The sequence below is a fragment of the Mustela lutreola genome, chromosome 5, assembly GCF_030435805.1.
Source record: "Mustela lutreola isolate mMusLut2 chromosome 5, mMusLut2.pri, whole genome shotgun sequence".
NCBI lineage: Eukaryota > Metazoa > Chordata > Mammalia > Carnivora > Mustelidae > Mustela > Mustela lutreola.
The window spans coordinates 16,360,343-16,377,242 of NC_081294.1; the positions used below are offsets into that span (position 1 = coordinate 16,360,343).

A 16,900-nucleotide genomic window follows, 5' to 3' on the forward strand; every position below is an offset into this window, starting at 1 on the left:
ATCTTGCAACTATTTTGTAGTATGAGTTACCTCCTCTTAGGTCAGATTTTTCATGTATTCTCAGGTATATTGAACTCTAGAAGAGCTCTGACTATTATTATGGGTCAGGAGATAAGGGAGGACAGTGAGTCTTGAGGAAAATGGCAACCTCTGTAGGGAAAATCCCTCTGAATTATTATGGGATCATCAAGCAAAAGAAGGCTAATCTTCTCAAAAGAAGGAAGACTCCTTTGGCTAATGAGAAAGGATTTCATGTTTCTCAGCTTTATCCAAACCCATTCAGATACCCTTTGACACTTTCTGATTTTCTTGCAATGATTCGATCTAACAATTTAAAGTCACAGGCTTGTATATGTGTTTTAGTCCTATAAGCTCTCAGGAGAAGTTAAAACAATTATTCCATCTAATAGCCCTGTAATCACCATTACGAACAAATCGTGAAGGACAGTTTCAACTTTTGGAGCTTTACCTCAGAAGACCCTTTGTCACAGGGAAACGTGATGAGTTATTGGCTAATTGGGAAGCCACCACAGGTTATATGGATAACTAATATCCCATTTGCCGTTAGCTAACAGTTTAGCATTGTGCTCAAGCTCAGGGACGTGATCAAACCAATTCTCAGACCCAATATGGTATCCTACTCCATCCTGTCTGGGTCACCAACTCTTTGTGCATCAACTTCAAATATCAACGGTTTATTAAGTCAGTACTGAATCAGGAGAATAGAAGTCACAACAGTTATTTTAACAAAAAGTTGAATATGCTTCTTGGAAGACAGAAAATGCAAGAAGAAAACAATAAAGTAAAAAAGAACTAGTTAATGATGGAAACAGCCACTACCCTTAGGGAGCAGGGAACAGAATTCTCAGGTTTCTTTCAGATTCAAATAAAGCCTTTATAAAAAGTGACGGAGCAAACCTCTAATTTACACACTTTGTGTGGAAATATTCCTCCTCGCTCTCCCCTCCCGCTTAAACAAAGGACTTTGAAATATTTTCTTTTCTCAAGGACAGCTACTACTTTTTCAGGTTTCAAGAACCTTAAAGGGGGAGAATGTGCCCCCTGGTGGCCAGAAAAGGACACTTGATGTGGCAAGTTCTAGGAGTACTGGAAGCGGATGGACACTAGAAGCAAATGTTAGTTGAACCAACTGGGGCTGGTGAGGGGAAAAGCACAGGAGGTAATGCTGACAACAGCAGCAGAAGAAGCAAGAGAAAAGTCTTTGCCATCCCCCTGCCTTCCATCTCCCACTAACACATTCTTGGCTGGAATCAAACAGGAAGCAAGCTGGAAAAGAAGAAACACTGTTTCAAGAGTTTCTGCCCCACATTATAGGATGGAGGGGCCATTTTGGAAATTAAAACAAAAACAAACAAAAAACTCCCAAGTGCTTAATTGCTGACAATGGTTTTATTTCTTGCCTCCCAGATGGGAAACCCCTAATCTATTCTTCATACATTAGTGTAGCCACTCAGATAGTTAGAATAATGTCACACCTATTAGCTGCCCAGCAACATTTTTTGAGTAATTGAATGAATGATAGTAAAAAGGTATTTTAGATGTTTTGGGGGGTACTGTGGATTCAGAAGCATTCAACATAAAGATCAGTCGGGCTGTTGTTTTTATGCCTATGATTATGTTAGTCTCTTTTGTAAGCTTTCTATTGTATGACCTCATTGAAGACTTGGATCACCCTAGAAGATAAACACCACTATTTTCCTTGTTATGGAGAGGATAAAACTCAGGCTTACGGATGTTAAAAACAAACAAAAATTTCTCTGTGGTTCTACAGTAAGAGAGAAAATATAATGGGTTTTTGTTTTGTTTTGTTTTTAATGTGCTTCAGAGGGAGAAAGACTTGAACTTGAAATTCAGCTCACCATTCCTTTTCCCCTTTATCAAATGAATTTCAAAACTGAGCTTCAGAAATGTATTCTGGAAAACTTCTAGTGATCTCAGTGATAATTTTGCTGCTATCCGTCACAGTGTTCTGTCCTCAGTAGATTTAAGGAACAGTTTATCAAAGAGTATTCTTGGCAATGAATCGTAAAGCTCTCTAGCTCTGGCCAAGAAGTTAAAGTTATATTGATTTATGACAAAAGCATTCGATAACTAGATGGTGGACATGATACCCTAGGTACCTCTATCAGCCAACAAACTTTATGAAATAGAATATTAAAAGCACAATAAATTATTAAACAAGTATTAAGAAAGGGCATTACAGAATATAAGTCAATTTATAAGGAATAAATATGCCAACACACATAGTAACTCACAAAGGAGTTAGGGACATCGAAGACAATGACATTTTAAATGCTTTTCCTATCTGTTCTTTTGCAGGAACTCTAAACATCTTCAGAAACTAGTGGTTTTATTTATGCTTCCTATGCACTTTTATCTGTGCATTGTTTCAAGAAACCTTCCAAAACTTAATTAGCATGTTAGCAAAAGAGTCCAATCCTTTGGCTCTCATTTCAATACCTTTCAAATTCAAATCAATGTCCCAAAAGGGAGCATAGACAAATCTCCACCTTGTATTCTCTGCCTTAAAGTGCTTTCTTTTACCAAACACTGTAGATCTTGTTTTCTGAGGCATCTCTTCTTACATCCATTGTAGGATAACCCTACACATTCATCCATGGTGCTTTCTCTCTGTAAGAGTTGTACACATAGTAGCTTATGTACCATAATACAAGTGCATGGTGTTTGAATGAGCAGTCAGGAAAGCGGATGCAGGATGGTTCTGTGGCACGGATACAAGTTTTACAGGTACCAACCATCGTATGAGGATTAGATCAGAAGACCTTTAGCTAATTGTATGGCTCTCCTTTTAAATGAAAAGAAAATGGGGCAGGAGAAGGAAAAGAAACCAGAGACATGAAAACATCTTCAAAAACCGTTTACATATTTTGTACTCATAAGAACATTTAAAAATATTCCTTCAACTAATAAGCATTAGTAGGCAGCATGGACATTGCACTATAAGGACTGGAAAAAGTACAAAGGCTATTCTTTCCATTTCTGGATCATTCAGTTCAAATAGAAGGATGTGGTACAGACATAATAAATGTTTAGTTAATAAAGCAAGGTCTTAGGTGATTAACTTTAGAGGAATTCCTAAGGATTTGTAGAATGATCAGTAATGTCTGAATTAGCAAAGAAGTCAAGAAAGACCAATCAAAGCCAGATTATCAGAGGCAAAAGTTGAGAGCATGTTGGGGAAAAGGGAAAATGCAGTTTAGCTTGAGCTCAGATTAATCAGCAATCATGTTAGAAACCTTGGTCAAGGCCAGATTATAAAGAATCTCAATCTGCCTGAAAATTTTGGATTCGTATAAGCAATATGAAGCCTGCTATTTCTACCCACAAGAGAAATATGGTTAGAAAGTAGAATATGAAGTCTGTAACATACAATGGTAAAAATATTAGATTGGCAGCTGACTTGTCCACAGAGACCTGGCAGCCCAGAAAGAGCTGGCATGATATTTTCAGAGCACTAAACGAGAAAAACATGCAGCCAAGAATACTATATCCAGCTAGGCTATCATTGAAAATAGAAGGAGAGATTAAAAGCTTCCAGGACAAACAACAACTGAAAGAATTTGCAAATACCAAACCAGCTCTACAGGAAATATTGAAAGGGGTCCTCTAAGCAAAGAGAGAGCCTACAAGTGGTAGATCAGAAAGGAACAGAGACCATATACAGTAGCAGTCACCTTACAGGCAATACAATGGCACTAAATTCATATCTCTCAATAGTTACCCTGAATGTGAATGGGCTAAATGCCCCTGTCAAAAGACACAGGGTATCAGAATGGATAAAAAAACAAAACCCATCTATATGTTGCCTCCAAGAAACACATTTTAAGCCCGAAGACACCTCCAGATTTAAAGTGAGGGGGTGGAAAAGAATTTACCATGCTAATGGACATCAGAAGAAAGCAGGAGTGGCAATCCTTATATCAGATCAATTAGATTTTAAGCCAAAGACTATAATAAGAGATGAGGAAGGACACTATATCATACTCAAAGGGTCTGTCCAACAAGAAGATTTAACAATTTTAAATATCTATGCCCCCAATGTGGGAGCAGCCAACTATATAAACCAATTAATAACAAAATCAAAGAAACACATCAACAATAATACAATAATAGTAGGGGACTTTAACACTCCCCTCACTGAAATGGACAGGTCATCCAAGCAAAAGATCAGCAAGGAAATAAAGGCCTTAAACGACACACTGGACCAGATGGACATCACAGATATATTCAGAATATTTCATCCCAAAGCAACAGAATACACATTCTTCTCTAGTGCACATGGAACATTCTCCAGAATAGATCACATCCTCGGTCCTAAATCAGGACTCAACCGGTATCAAAAGATTGGGATCATTCCCTGCATATTTTCAGACCACAATGCTCTAAAGCTAGAACTCAACCACAAAAGGAAGTTTGGAAAGAACCCAAATACATGGAGACTAAACAGTATCCTTCTAAAGAATGAATGGGTCAACCGGGAAATTAAAGAAGAATTGAAAAAAATCATGGAAACAAATGATAATGAAAATACAACGGTTCAAAATCTGTGGGACACAACAAAGGTAGTCCTGAGAGGAAAATATATAGCGGTACAAGCCTTTCTCAAGAAACAAGAAAGGTCTCAGGTACACAACCTAACCCTACACCTAAAGGAGCTGGAGAAAGAACAAGAAAGAAACCCTAAGCCCAGCAGGAGAAGAGAAATCATAAAGATCAGAGCAGAAATCAATGAAATAGAAACCAAAAAAACAATAGAACAAATCAACGAAACTAGGAGCTGGTTCTTTGAAAGAATTAATAAAATTGATAAACCCCTGTCCCGACTTATCAAAAAGAAAAGAGAAAGGACCCAAATAAATAAAATCATGAATGAAAGAGGAGAGATCACAACTAACACCAAAGAAATACAAACTATTATAAGAACATACTATGAGCAACTCTACGGCAATAAATTTGATAATCTGGAAGAAATGGATGCATTCCTAGAAACATATAAACTACCACAACTGAACCAGGAAGAAATAGAAAGCCTGAACAGACCCATAACCAGTAAGGAGATTGAAACAGTCATTAAAAATCTCCAAACAAACAAAAGCCCAGGGCCAGACGGCTTCCCGGGGGAATTCTACCAAACATTTAAAGAAGAACTAATTCCTATTCTCCTGAAACTGTTCCAAAAAATAGAAATGGAAGGAAAACTTCCAAACTCATTTTATGAGGCCAGCATCACCTTGATCCCAAAACCAGACAAGGATCCCACCAAAAAAGAGAGCTATAGACCGATATCCTTGATGAACACAGATGCGAAAATACTCAACAAAATACTAGCCAATAGGATCCAACAGTACATTAAAAAGATTATTCACCACGACCAAGTGGGATTTATTCCAGGGCTGCAAGGTTGGTTCAACATCCGCAAATCAGTCAATGTGATACAACACATCAATAAAAGAAAGAACAAGAACCATATGATACTCTCAATAGATGCTGAAAAAGCATTTGACAAAGTACAGCATCCCTTCCTGATCAAAACTCTTCAAAGTGTAGGGATAGAGGGCACATACCTCAATATCATCAAAGCCATATATGAAAAACCCACCGCAAATATCATTCTCAATGGAGAAAAACTGAAAGCTTTTCCGCTAAGGTCAGGAACACGGCAGGGATGTCCATTATCACCACTGCTATTCAACATCGTACTAGAGGTCCTAGCCTCAGCAATCAGACAACAAAAGGAAATTAAAGGTATCCAAATCGGCAAAGAAGAAGTCAAATTATCACTCTTCGCAGATGATATGATACTATATGTGGAAAACCCAAAAGACTCCACTCCCAAACTGCTAGAACTTATACAGTAATTCAGTAAAGTGTCAGGATATAAAATCAATGCACAGAAATCAGTTGCATTTCTCTACACCAACAGCAAGACAGAAGAAAGAGATATTAAGGAGTCAATCCCATTTACAATTGCATCCAAAACCATAAGATACCTAGGAATAAACCTAACCAAAGAGACACAGAATCTATACTCAGAAAACTATAAAGTACTCATGAAAGAAATTGAGGAAGACACAAAGAAATGGAACAATGTTCCATGCTCCTGGATTGGAAGAATAAATATTGTGAAAATGTCTATGCTACCTAAAGCAATCTACACATTTAATGCAATTCCTATCAAAGTACCATCCATCTTTTTCAAAGAAATGGAACAAATAATTCTAAAATTTATATGGAACCAGAAAAGACCTCGAATAGCCAAAGGGATATTGAAAAAGAAAGCCAACGTTGGTGGCATCACAATTCCGGACTTCAAGCTCTATTACAAAGCTGTCATCATCAAGACAGCATGGTACTGGCACAAAAACAGACACATAGATCAATGGAACAGAATAGAGAGCCCAGAAATAGACCCTCAAATCTATGGTCATCTAATCTTCGACAAAGCAGGAAAGAATGTCCAATGGAAAAAAGACAGCCTTTTCAATAAATGGTGCTGGGAAAATTGGACAGCCACATGCAGAAAAATGAAATTGGACCATTTCCTTACACCACACACAAAAATAGACTCAAAATGGATGAAGGACCTCAATGTACGAAAGGAATCCATCAAAATCCTTGAGGAGAACATGGGCAGCAACCTCTTCGACCTCTGCCGCAGCAACATCTTCCTAGGAACAACGCAAAAGGCAAGGGAAGCAAGGGAAAAAATGAACTACTGGGATTTCATCAAGATCAAAAGCTTTTGCACAGCAAAGGAAACAGTTAACAAAATCAAAAGACAACTGACAGAATGGGAGAAGATATTTGCAAACGACATATCAGATAAAGGACTAGTGTCCAGAATCTATAAAGAACTTAGCAAACTCAACACCCAAAGAACAAATAATCCAATCAAGAAATGGGCAGAGGACATGAACAGACATTTCTGCAAAGAAGACATCCAGATGGCCAACAGACACATGAAAAAGTGCTCCATATCACTCGGCATCAGGGAAATACAAATCAAAACCACAATGAGATATCACCTCACACCAGTCAGAATGGCTAAAATCAACAAGTCAGGAAATGACAGATGCTGGCGAGGATGCGGAGAAAGGGGAACCCTCCTACACTGTTGGTGGGAATGCAAGCTGGTGCAGCCACTCTGGAAAACAGCATGGAGGTTCCTCAAAATGTTGAAAATAGAATTGCCCTATGACCCAGCAATTGCACTATTGGGTATTTACCCTAAAGATACAAATGTAGTGATCCAAAGGGACACATGCACCCGAATGTTTATAGCAGCAATGTCCACAATAGCCAAACTATGGAAAGAACCTAGATGTCCATCAACAGATGAATGGATCAAGAAGATGTGGTATATATACACAATGGAATACTATGCAGCCATCAAAAGAAATGAAATCTTGCCATTTGCAACAACATGGATGGAACTAGAGCGTATCATGCTTAGCGAAATAAGTCAAGCAGAGAAAGACAACTATCATATGATCTCCCTGATATGAGGAAGTGGTGATGCAACATGGAGGCTTAAGTGTGTAGAAGAATAAATGAAACAAGATGGGATTGGGAGGGAGACAAACCATAAGTGACTCTTAATCTCACAAAACAAACTGAGGGTTGCCGGGGGGAGGGGGTTTGGGAGAAGGGGGAGGGATTATGGACATTGGGGAGGGTATGTGATTTGGTGAGTGCTGTGAAGTGTGTAAACCTGGTGATTCACAGACCTGTACCCCTGGGGATAAAAATATATGTTTATAAAAAATAAAAAATTAAAAAAAAAAAAAAAAAAAGCAAGCAATAGCCTATTATAAAAAAAAAAAAAAAAAGAAAGTAGAATATGAAATTAAATCAATCATTGTGCTTTAAAAATAAAGTTATTGTTGTTATCTGATAATCAACAAATATGGACTGAATTATTTGATCGCTCTAATTTTATTCATTCATTCCACCAGAGCGCTAAAGTATGAATAGCAAATATGTGTTACAAGTATGGACTACCTTGCCTCCTCCCCCAACACACACACACACACACACACACACACACACACACACGTCTGTTCTGCAAGAGGAAAAAAAAAAAAACTGGCAAAGAAAGATTGCCAGTTCATTATGGACATCTTTCCTGAAGATCCACGATGCGCCTTAGAATTATTCTCCACACAGCAGAAGCAGTTATTGCCAATCAAAAGTATTACCGAAAACAACAAAATATACTATACGTCTAGTAGAATGACTAAAACCTAGAACACTGACAATACCGAATTCTGGCAAGGAGCAATGGGAACTCATTTATTGCTGGTGATGAAACAAAATGATAGAGCAACTTCTGAGGACAGGTTCACACACTAAACATTCTCTTACCATAGGAACAAGCAATCGTGCTCATTGGTATTTACCTAAGTGAATTAAGAACCTATGTCTACACAAAAAACCTGCATGTGGCTATTTTGGCAGATTTATCCATAAATGCCAAAACTTGGAAGCAGTTAAAATGTCTATCAGTAGGTGAATGGATAAATACATTGGTTAATCTATACAATGGGACATTTTTCAGCAATATAAAGAAATGAGCTGTCGAGCCCCAAAAAGACATGGAGAAACCACAGGAAACTCACTGCAAAGTGAAAGAAGCCAGCCTGAAAAGACCACCTTCTGTAGGACTCCAACAACATGACATCCTTGAAAAGGCAAAACCGTGGAGACAGTTGAAAGATCAGAGGTTCAGAGGGAGGGGAAAAGGGAAGAAGGAGAGAAAAACCTAGTCAGGGGCAGCACAGGGGAATTTAGAGCAGTGAACCTATTCTACATGTAACTATGTAGGTGAACAGATGTTCAAAACAGATTTGTCAAAACCCAAAGAATATACAATACAAAGCCCAATACAAATAACTCTAAGATAAACTATGGACTTAGCTAATAATGATTTGTGAATAATGGCTCCTTCATTGTAATGAATGTGCTACACTAAGGCAAGATATTAAATAGGGGAAACTAGCAGGGTAGGGGAGATGGAGGTGAGGGAGTATGTGGGAACTCTGTGTTCTTGCTTCTCGTTCATTATACAGTATGGTTTGCTATTGGATCTTCTCCCACTTCCTTTATTTCTGCCAAGCATGGGTGTGAATGGATAACTAGAGATGAGTCGCATGTATAGATCTTCTAGACAAGTAGTAACACCCTTATTTCTACCTACACACCCTCCACTCTATTATTAATAAAACATATGTACTCATCTAATACATTATTTTCCCTTAGTGTCAGTAATTCTGTGCCCAAATCCTCTCACTTACAATTTAGGGAGACTGGAAGTTGGTTAACAACAATGTTTAAGAGTTCAGTCACATGACTCAACATTTAATCATAGTGGGCAGAAAATATTGGCAATTAGAAGGGGCATAATATGGACCAGTCTCGGGTCATACCTCAGCAAATTCTAATGTGAAGTATCTAGAGATGATCATATGTTCTGTATATGTGTATGAACTAGTGGTGGTGGGAGAGATTGAACACAGGGAGGGTCATTGATTAAGGTAGGAAATGGAAAATAGAGAACACATATCACACAGTCAACATGATTATATTTTCATGTAATTCAAACTCCATAAAAATGATGATATCCATATATACACACACAGGCATGTTCACCCAACCATGCACACACATAACTTCACAAAGATGAATAAGCCCAGGGATTTTGGGGAGTGCGATTTGGAGAGCGAGGTTTAGAGAGTGGTAATAGCAACACTGGTAAGTACAAACAGACTCTGTTTTCTAATTATCAACTTCATCTACCTCAATCTATTACTTTAATCTCAATAGGATAGAGCTATCTTGTTTCCTTTGGAAATCTGATTATTAGGCCATCGTATTAGTCGTTATTCATACTGATTTGCCTACTTTTCACATTTCTATAGTGTTCTCTCATCCCGTGTGAGGTATCGAACCACTATACTTCAGTGGCATTTCTATTTCTTTACCATGAAGTAGAAAACACAAATACTTATTTAACTTGCATTGTTATATGTATCTCATGAATGAAATTTTGCAACATAAATAATGGACAGCCATTCCATTTTCTTTTATTTATTTTCAGTTTTAGACCTTTTCTCCATCTTTGGTGCTGTCCTACTTTAAAATAAAAGATGACCTCTTTTCAGAAGAAACTTAAAGTCCTTAAAATACCTTATTACTTATTACATAAAATCAGTAGCCTTAGATTTTCCACTCAAGCCTTACTACCCAGTAACTCATATTCCCGAAAGCTGACCCTGTAAGAACCGCAGTTAGAGTATACACCAGCCTGTTCCAGAAGGACTTAGAATGATCCCCACACCACTGTGTACATTGTCCTAGTCACATTCAAAATTTACTCTTTTCAAGGTATGCACCTTTTCAAACAAAGAATAAAATGCTTACATGCTTACTTCCAAAATGCCAGTAAAAGAAATATCTGGGCCACTGCCATGGTCTCATTTTATTTAAGCCACTATTCTTCTACCCTGCATAATCCATGAAACATTCAATAAATGACCAGAATCCCAGGATTCACTGCGCCGAATACTTCCCCTTCTCTCACTCCCGAAAAGAAATACCTCTCCCAAGTGTGGGACACTTCTCACTCATTCCATGGGGATGGCATCCCTGATAAAAATCCCAGACCCACTAAATTGCTTCTGCACGGAGATTTAAGTGTTGACTTATCCCCAAACAAGTCCTGCCATCAGAGGGCATCATTAGCTGCTGTGGGTATGGGAGGAATGTGCTTCCCCTTTAGGACCAAAGTCTGCAGTGCAGTTCACTATGCGTGGCTTTCCAAGGGATGCGGGAAGCACCCTTTCCCCAGAGTCAGCTGCTTGCAGCACTCGGGGTACATTTATGAAAACTTCATTTAGTGTAATAAGGAAAAAAAAAATGGAATTTAAAAATACATGTCCTACATGTGTATGGCTAGTGAAGCCATGCTATTATTTTCCATTTTTCCAGGTCTATTTTTGTAGAAAACAAGTAATATTCTTTTTGTTGCCTGCTTGCTCTCATCTGCTGAAAGCAAACTGCTGGTGAGCCCAGAGTCACCCATTCTCGCTCAGACATTTGCAGAGGATTGCAAAGGAACTTTCTTCCCTGCAGTTTTTCCGTACTTCAACATTTCTCAGGATACTAGCTGCATAACATATTATCTTTAAATGTGTCTAACACTGGTCACGTCACTATTTCAAACCCTTGTTATTTTCAAAGATAAAACATTCTATATACAAGAATATTTGAATGAGAATGAATTCACTTTCCCATGGACATAAGAAATTCTTATCCTTCTGAAATGTTTCTGTCTGTGGAAAGTAGGAGAAAGCTACTTCAAGCAGCACTCCTATTCTAAACACAGCAAATATAGTTTAAGAAAGCAATGTTATCTCTCTCAGTGGTTTGCAGAGTATAACATAGGAAGAAAGAGCCCCCTAATGGTGCAGATACCTATAAAAACAGAAAAGGTTGTACTTTCTTCATTCTTTTTGCTTCGCTATGGCTAAAATGAGTAATCAACAAAGATATCTGACAGAAGTAAATGGAAGGTTGCATAAAGGGTCAGACAGAGCCTTCCCCAAAATGCAAAGAAAACTGAAAACTGAATTGATTAAGGAAGCTGCTAGATTTCAGACTCAGCCTGACACCTCTATACATGACAACTAGAACACCTGTCTGCCTTGATCATGTTTGCTGAGGAGCAATGATCTGGAATGCAGGAGACATATTAATTACATAGCTGCAAGTGTAAAATGCTATTTAAAAAAAGAACTTGCTTTTGTTTCCAATCATGGGACAATGTCCAATAAGAAGACTGGGGTATTAAATCTCTCACAGGAGTAATTACAAATTGGTAAGATAACCAAAAAAAGAGAGAAAAAAGAATCAAAGTAACATTTAAGATAAGCTAAGAAGAGTGCTTAAGTGCAAGAGGCACGTAATTCAGAATGATTTTAGAAGTCTTTTTAAAGGAAAAATGTGCCTATTCATAGGAGAAAAATAAGTAGGGATGTTTACATCCACCTATGCTAAAATATTAATAGTCTTATTAAAAAAACACATAATGCAATTACGAATCAGTTTTATTTATGGAGTATACCTCATTATAACTCATAGATAAGTGCTATAAGGAAACTGGACTGTATAACTAGGTTAGATACTTAAGATTATTGCAACAAAAATTATGGAATTAAAATTACTGTGCTTTAAATTTCAAAATGACCAGATGAGTTAGTTAAACCTTAATTATATCCTTTGAGGAGATATGTCAGATTGTTTGCATAAACAATAAAATGGAAGTATTAGAAACACAATTTTGGATAAATTGGATAAAAAGTTAATATTATAATATATGCAAATCAATAATTAATCAAGACTATAAAGGGTTTATGACAAAGTCTATGTAGGTATTTGATATAATATTTGTATATGCTATATATGTATTTGTATATATATATAAAATATATAAAGTACATGTACATATAAATATAAATGTATGGTCTATGGTAACTGCCACCTTCCTCAGTCAATAGTTTGGTATTAATTTTTGAAACATAATACTCAAGAAAGATGCATATAATTATTTTGTTCAATGACTCAAATGAAAGACCAAAATATTTAATATTCTCTAATACACACCTCCATGCTCTTAGACAAGCTCCTTTACAAAATGTACAACAATCATTCCTTTCTGATGTGATGATAGAAATGTAAATATATAAGTAGCTATAATATTTATATTATTATGAAGCATTAAAACATTACTCCACATTTAAAAGACAAAATACAGGTTATGAAAAATTGTGTTCTTCAAATACGTAGTTATATTTAAAATACAAGTAAGGGTTAAACATAGATGCAAATACAAGCATTCAGCGTATGTAATATTCCTAACTTCAGCTATGTTGGCGCCCAAGAGTATTGGCAATCTTGTTATTATCTGAAACACTGAGCAAGATATTACAAAGTTTTGCCGACTTATCACAGCTGGCAGTTTGATCTTTGATTAGTGACTCAGGAACTTCACTCGAAAACACAATCAGAGCAGCTCAGGATAGAATCCCTCTCTTCATTGACCCAAAAGCAAATAAATGGACGTCAAAAATGCCATAGACCATATTAGTTCCAGTAAGGATGAAATTAATCATTCTCATCAGATATCACAATGCTTCTTCGGCAGTTGACCTGTAAACCTAAGGTCAATCAACTACATCAGTACTGCATTGCCTCAGCCTGTGATTCCTATGCCATCCAATCATTTCCCTCAAAAAAAAAAAAAAAAATCCAGTTCCCAGCAGAGACTTTAATATGTGCAAAGTTTCTATATGTTCATAAATACTCTACCAGCATACACCATCACTGATACTTAAAATATTAATTGATAGGATTGACTGCAGCTCTAGCTATGGACTCTGGAATGGCTAAACATTTCCAGAGTCATATTTCTTTGCATTAGCTCAGTACTTTCTTAAGACCAAATGCTAGCCATCAATAACTTAGCTATAATAAGATGGCAATCTAATGTCACATCATTTAAGAGACATCATGTTTATGTTGAAGATTTAAGGCTACACAGGACAGATACAGAAAAAAAAAAACAGCTGACAATCACGGAAAGCTTTGTAGCTTCTATGTCTGCATGAAATTGAATACTACACAGTTAACACTGTAATCGTCTTTTTGTGATATGCTATTATTTCCCAAAGTTGTTTCACAGCTAACAACATACATAAACATATTTCAAGGCTGTCACCAAAAATGCTCTTTTGAGTGTGGACTTTGCTTTTTTTTTTTTTTTTCATACAGAGTATATCTGCTATAAAAACTTATAATCTAGTGATCTTATAAATAAAACTTATATGTACCTGGAGATAAAATAGCAAATATATTCATATAAAAATGTATCAACACATTTTTAAATCCACAAGCCTATGCATTGCATTGACTTTAATACATCCCTGAAAACTCAGTTTTTAAAGCCTGCAAAGCTAGGACATATTTTACTGTGAATGACTAAAAAGGAATCCGGAGATAAAATTTTAATTTCCTTACCTGAAGCACGTAACTGTTTCTGTTCCTTTCTGGAACGAAGAGGGGCTGGAAAGGGGGCTTGATTTTTTTGTTGTTTGTTTTCTTTTCAAAATCCTCTTTAATGATGCAGGAGTGAGAGGAACTGTTCCAAGGTGAAGTCTTTTATTTCTTGCTGGGGCTCGGAGCTGACAGCCTCTTGCAAAAGAAAAGGCATCTCAGTAAGTTGTTGACTGAGAAAGCGGGGGAAGCAAGCTGATCCGCACCAGCAGCCACATAGGGATGCTTTGGAACGTGCACCGTCTCCTCCCCCCGCACCTTGCGTTCCCCGCTCTCTCCCTCTCGCTCCTTTTCACCCTGCCGCTCGCTCCGCTCTGAGTCCGGCTCCTGCTGCTGCCGCTGTGTCATCAATCTAGCCTGTCTGAAGCTAATAGTCCTCTATTTAACCAGCCAATCAATAGCAAGGATTCCGCGGCTGGTCCCAAGAGTCTTTTCCAAGAGTGGTACAAACAATAAGAGTTTTGCCAGCAGTTTAGGAAGTATTTTTCATTATTTTATCTCCCTTAGAGATAGGGTTTGAGAGGGCAGAGGCTCAAAGCAAGTTTAGCGTTATTGCAGATTTTAGCATTTTCTTAAATGTACACCTTTTTATCCTGCTTATAGTAATTTAGAATTATGCACCTCTGTTCATTATCATTTACAAACTACTACAGAGAGGCATTCTTATAAAATCTTCCTAATTTAAATATGTAAGAAAAAACTCTAGAGAAAAATTGCATACACGGACCCCACCCCAGGAACAACAATGCTTTCATTAGCCTGTATAGATTGGACCATTCAAGAAAACCCCCTTACATTGTTTGCTGTTAAAATGTATTCATTTTATTCTAGAAAAAAAAAATGATCTATACTTTTGTTTCTCATAAGAGAGGTGGCATTTGTAGATATTTTTGAATTAGAGCGTGAGTCAGAATTGTGTATGTTTTTCAGTTTCAAAACATAAACCTAGAAAAGGATCCCCCTTGATGGATCAAATCGAGCTTTTCACACCTGATTCATCCCTTCAAGGTTAAGGAGATTTTCTTCTTAAAGTGACACGTTCACTGCTCCACTGCTGTAACTGACCACAATAAAAAAGCACAAAGCACGGAACAGCAGCAGACTGGTTTTTCATTTCCCACATGCTTCCAAGGGGAAAAAAGGCAGGAGTGGGGGGCGCATTTGAAGTCAAGGTAGTGTTGGCTTGCAGACTGGCCCCTGAACATGGAAGTCAAGGGGAGATGAAAGAAAAGAGGCAGCTCCCTCCAGATTGGCAGGTGGCAGGTTTAATAAGCAAGGGAACTTACAGATCAAGCTTGTCTTCAGCAGCCACAAGGCAAACAGACCTCCACACGCCCCCACTAGCCTCTTAAAAGTTTATTGAGACTTTAACTGAGTTCAGTTATGTATAGCATTCGCAGGCTCTCAACAGCACATCACCCTCTCAAGGCCGCATCCTTGAAAGCAGCTCCTGCTGTGGAAGTAAGGGGCAGGACTCCCGTTTTAAGGACAGGGGTTTCCCATTGCCCCGGTGCACCTTGTGGGTTGAACTGAGGACATGTCCTCTCCATGACCTCTTCTAGCACTTAGCCACACCCTTTTTAGAAATAGAAAAGTCTTAATTTCTAACTTGGAGAGGGTTACTTATGTCAATTTCCCGGTGCTTGGTCAACCAACCTTTTAGTTACTTTTTCTTTGTAATAATGCATTACTGCACTCATTAAAGTAAATTGTAGAGGAATGCTTAACTATGCCTAGTTCCCAGTTGGAATTAAATTCCAGGCAGTAGTTGTAGTTTCAACCTTCAACATCATAGAATTCAAATAAAAGCAAATAATGTGTGCTAAAGTGTCTTGTAAATGAAGACCAGAAAGGCCAAATGGTATGTAGGATCATGGAGTTACCCTCAATTAAAGTCCAAATTATAAAGTGTTGTAACACTTATTAGAGGTGAAGTTCCTTGATTTAATTGACTCAGTTCAGCAAATATTTATTGAGCAACTCTGTATCAGACCTTGTACTCTCAATAATAGAAAAGTAATTAAGTGAAGGAGGGAGCAATCTTGTGTTCTTAGTATTTTCAGCCGGTAACTGTAGTAGTCAATCTTCCAGTAACTTACAAGCTGGTAGGTAGATAAGGAGTCCTCCAGTAAACAAAACACAAGGGAGAGTGATTAATACCTTTTTTATCAGCAGTTCAAAGAGCAACAAGTCCTCAAAAACAAGATCCTACCTCCTCTAGGACATCAAAATACCTTGTAAAAAACATGGCCTTGTCATGATTCTTATCAAAGATAATTTAAAAATTTTGCAGGCAGAGAAGAAAAAAAATTTAAAAAAACAAAACAAAACACCTCAACAAAGCACCTGGGAGGTATGACTGGAAAGAAGAGAAAAATACAGAGGATCTTGGGAGGTAAGCTGAGAGTTATTGGGTAATTGGGAGCCCTTTAATTTTATATATATATTCTTTTTTACCACATATATATTTACCATATACATATTGTTGGGTCCCCAGTGTTGGTTCCCCCAATAATGGGTCCATGGTCAAAGGAGCGAGACTGATACAAAGCGAAGGACAAGCAAAGCTTTATTTCACGCCAAGCTTCGAGAATCAAACTGACAGGTCACATCATCCTCTTACAAAGAGGATGACCCCTCCCTGACTTACAGATTAACTTTTATAGAGCAAAGGCCATGTGGTTGGGCCTGGCCACACACAGGTGGCCAACTGAATTACGATTTGTCCCACAGTAGCCATGGAAACTAG

The 16,900-nt window shown here is 37.6% G+C and overlaps 1 protein-coding gene across 4 annotated transcripts in view; it reads right to left on the bottom strand.

Moving 5' to 3' along the window:
• The window catches only part of CDH18 (cadherin 18), a 981,465-nt gene extending 966,963 nt beyond the window's left edge, over positions 1-14,502 (bottom strand). For 2 of the 4 annotated variants that reach the window (XM_059173697.1, XM_059173696.1), the window contains exon 1: positions 14,116-14,502. The gene's annotated coding sequence lies outside the window, so the exon portion shown is untranslated. The remainder of the gene's footprint in view (positions 1-14,115) is intronic. The other 2 variants (XM_059173693.1, XM_059173691.1) reach the window with 2 other exon arrangements.
• Between the last annotated feature and the right edge of the window lie 2,398 nt (positions 14,503-16,900).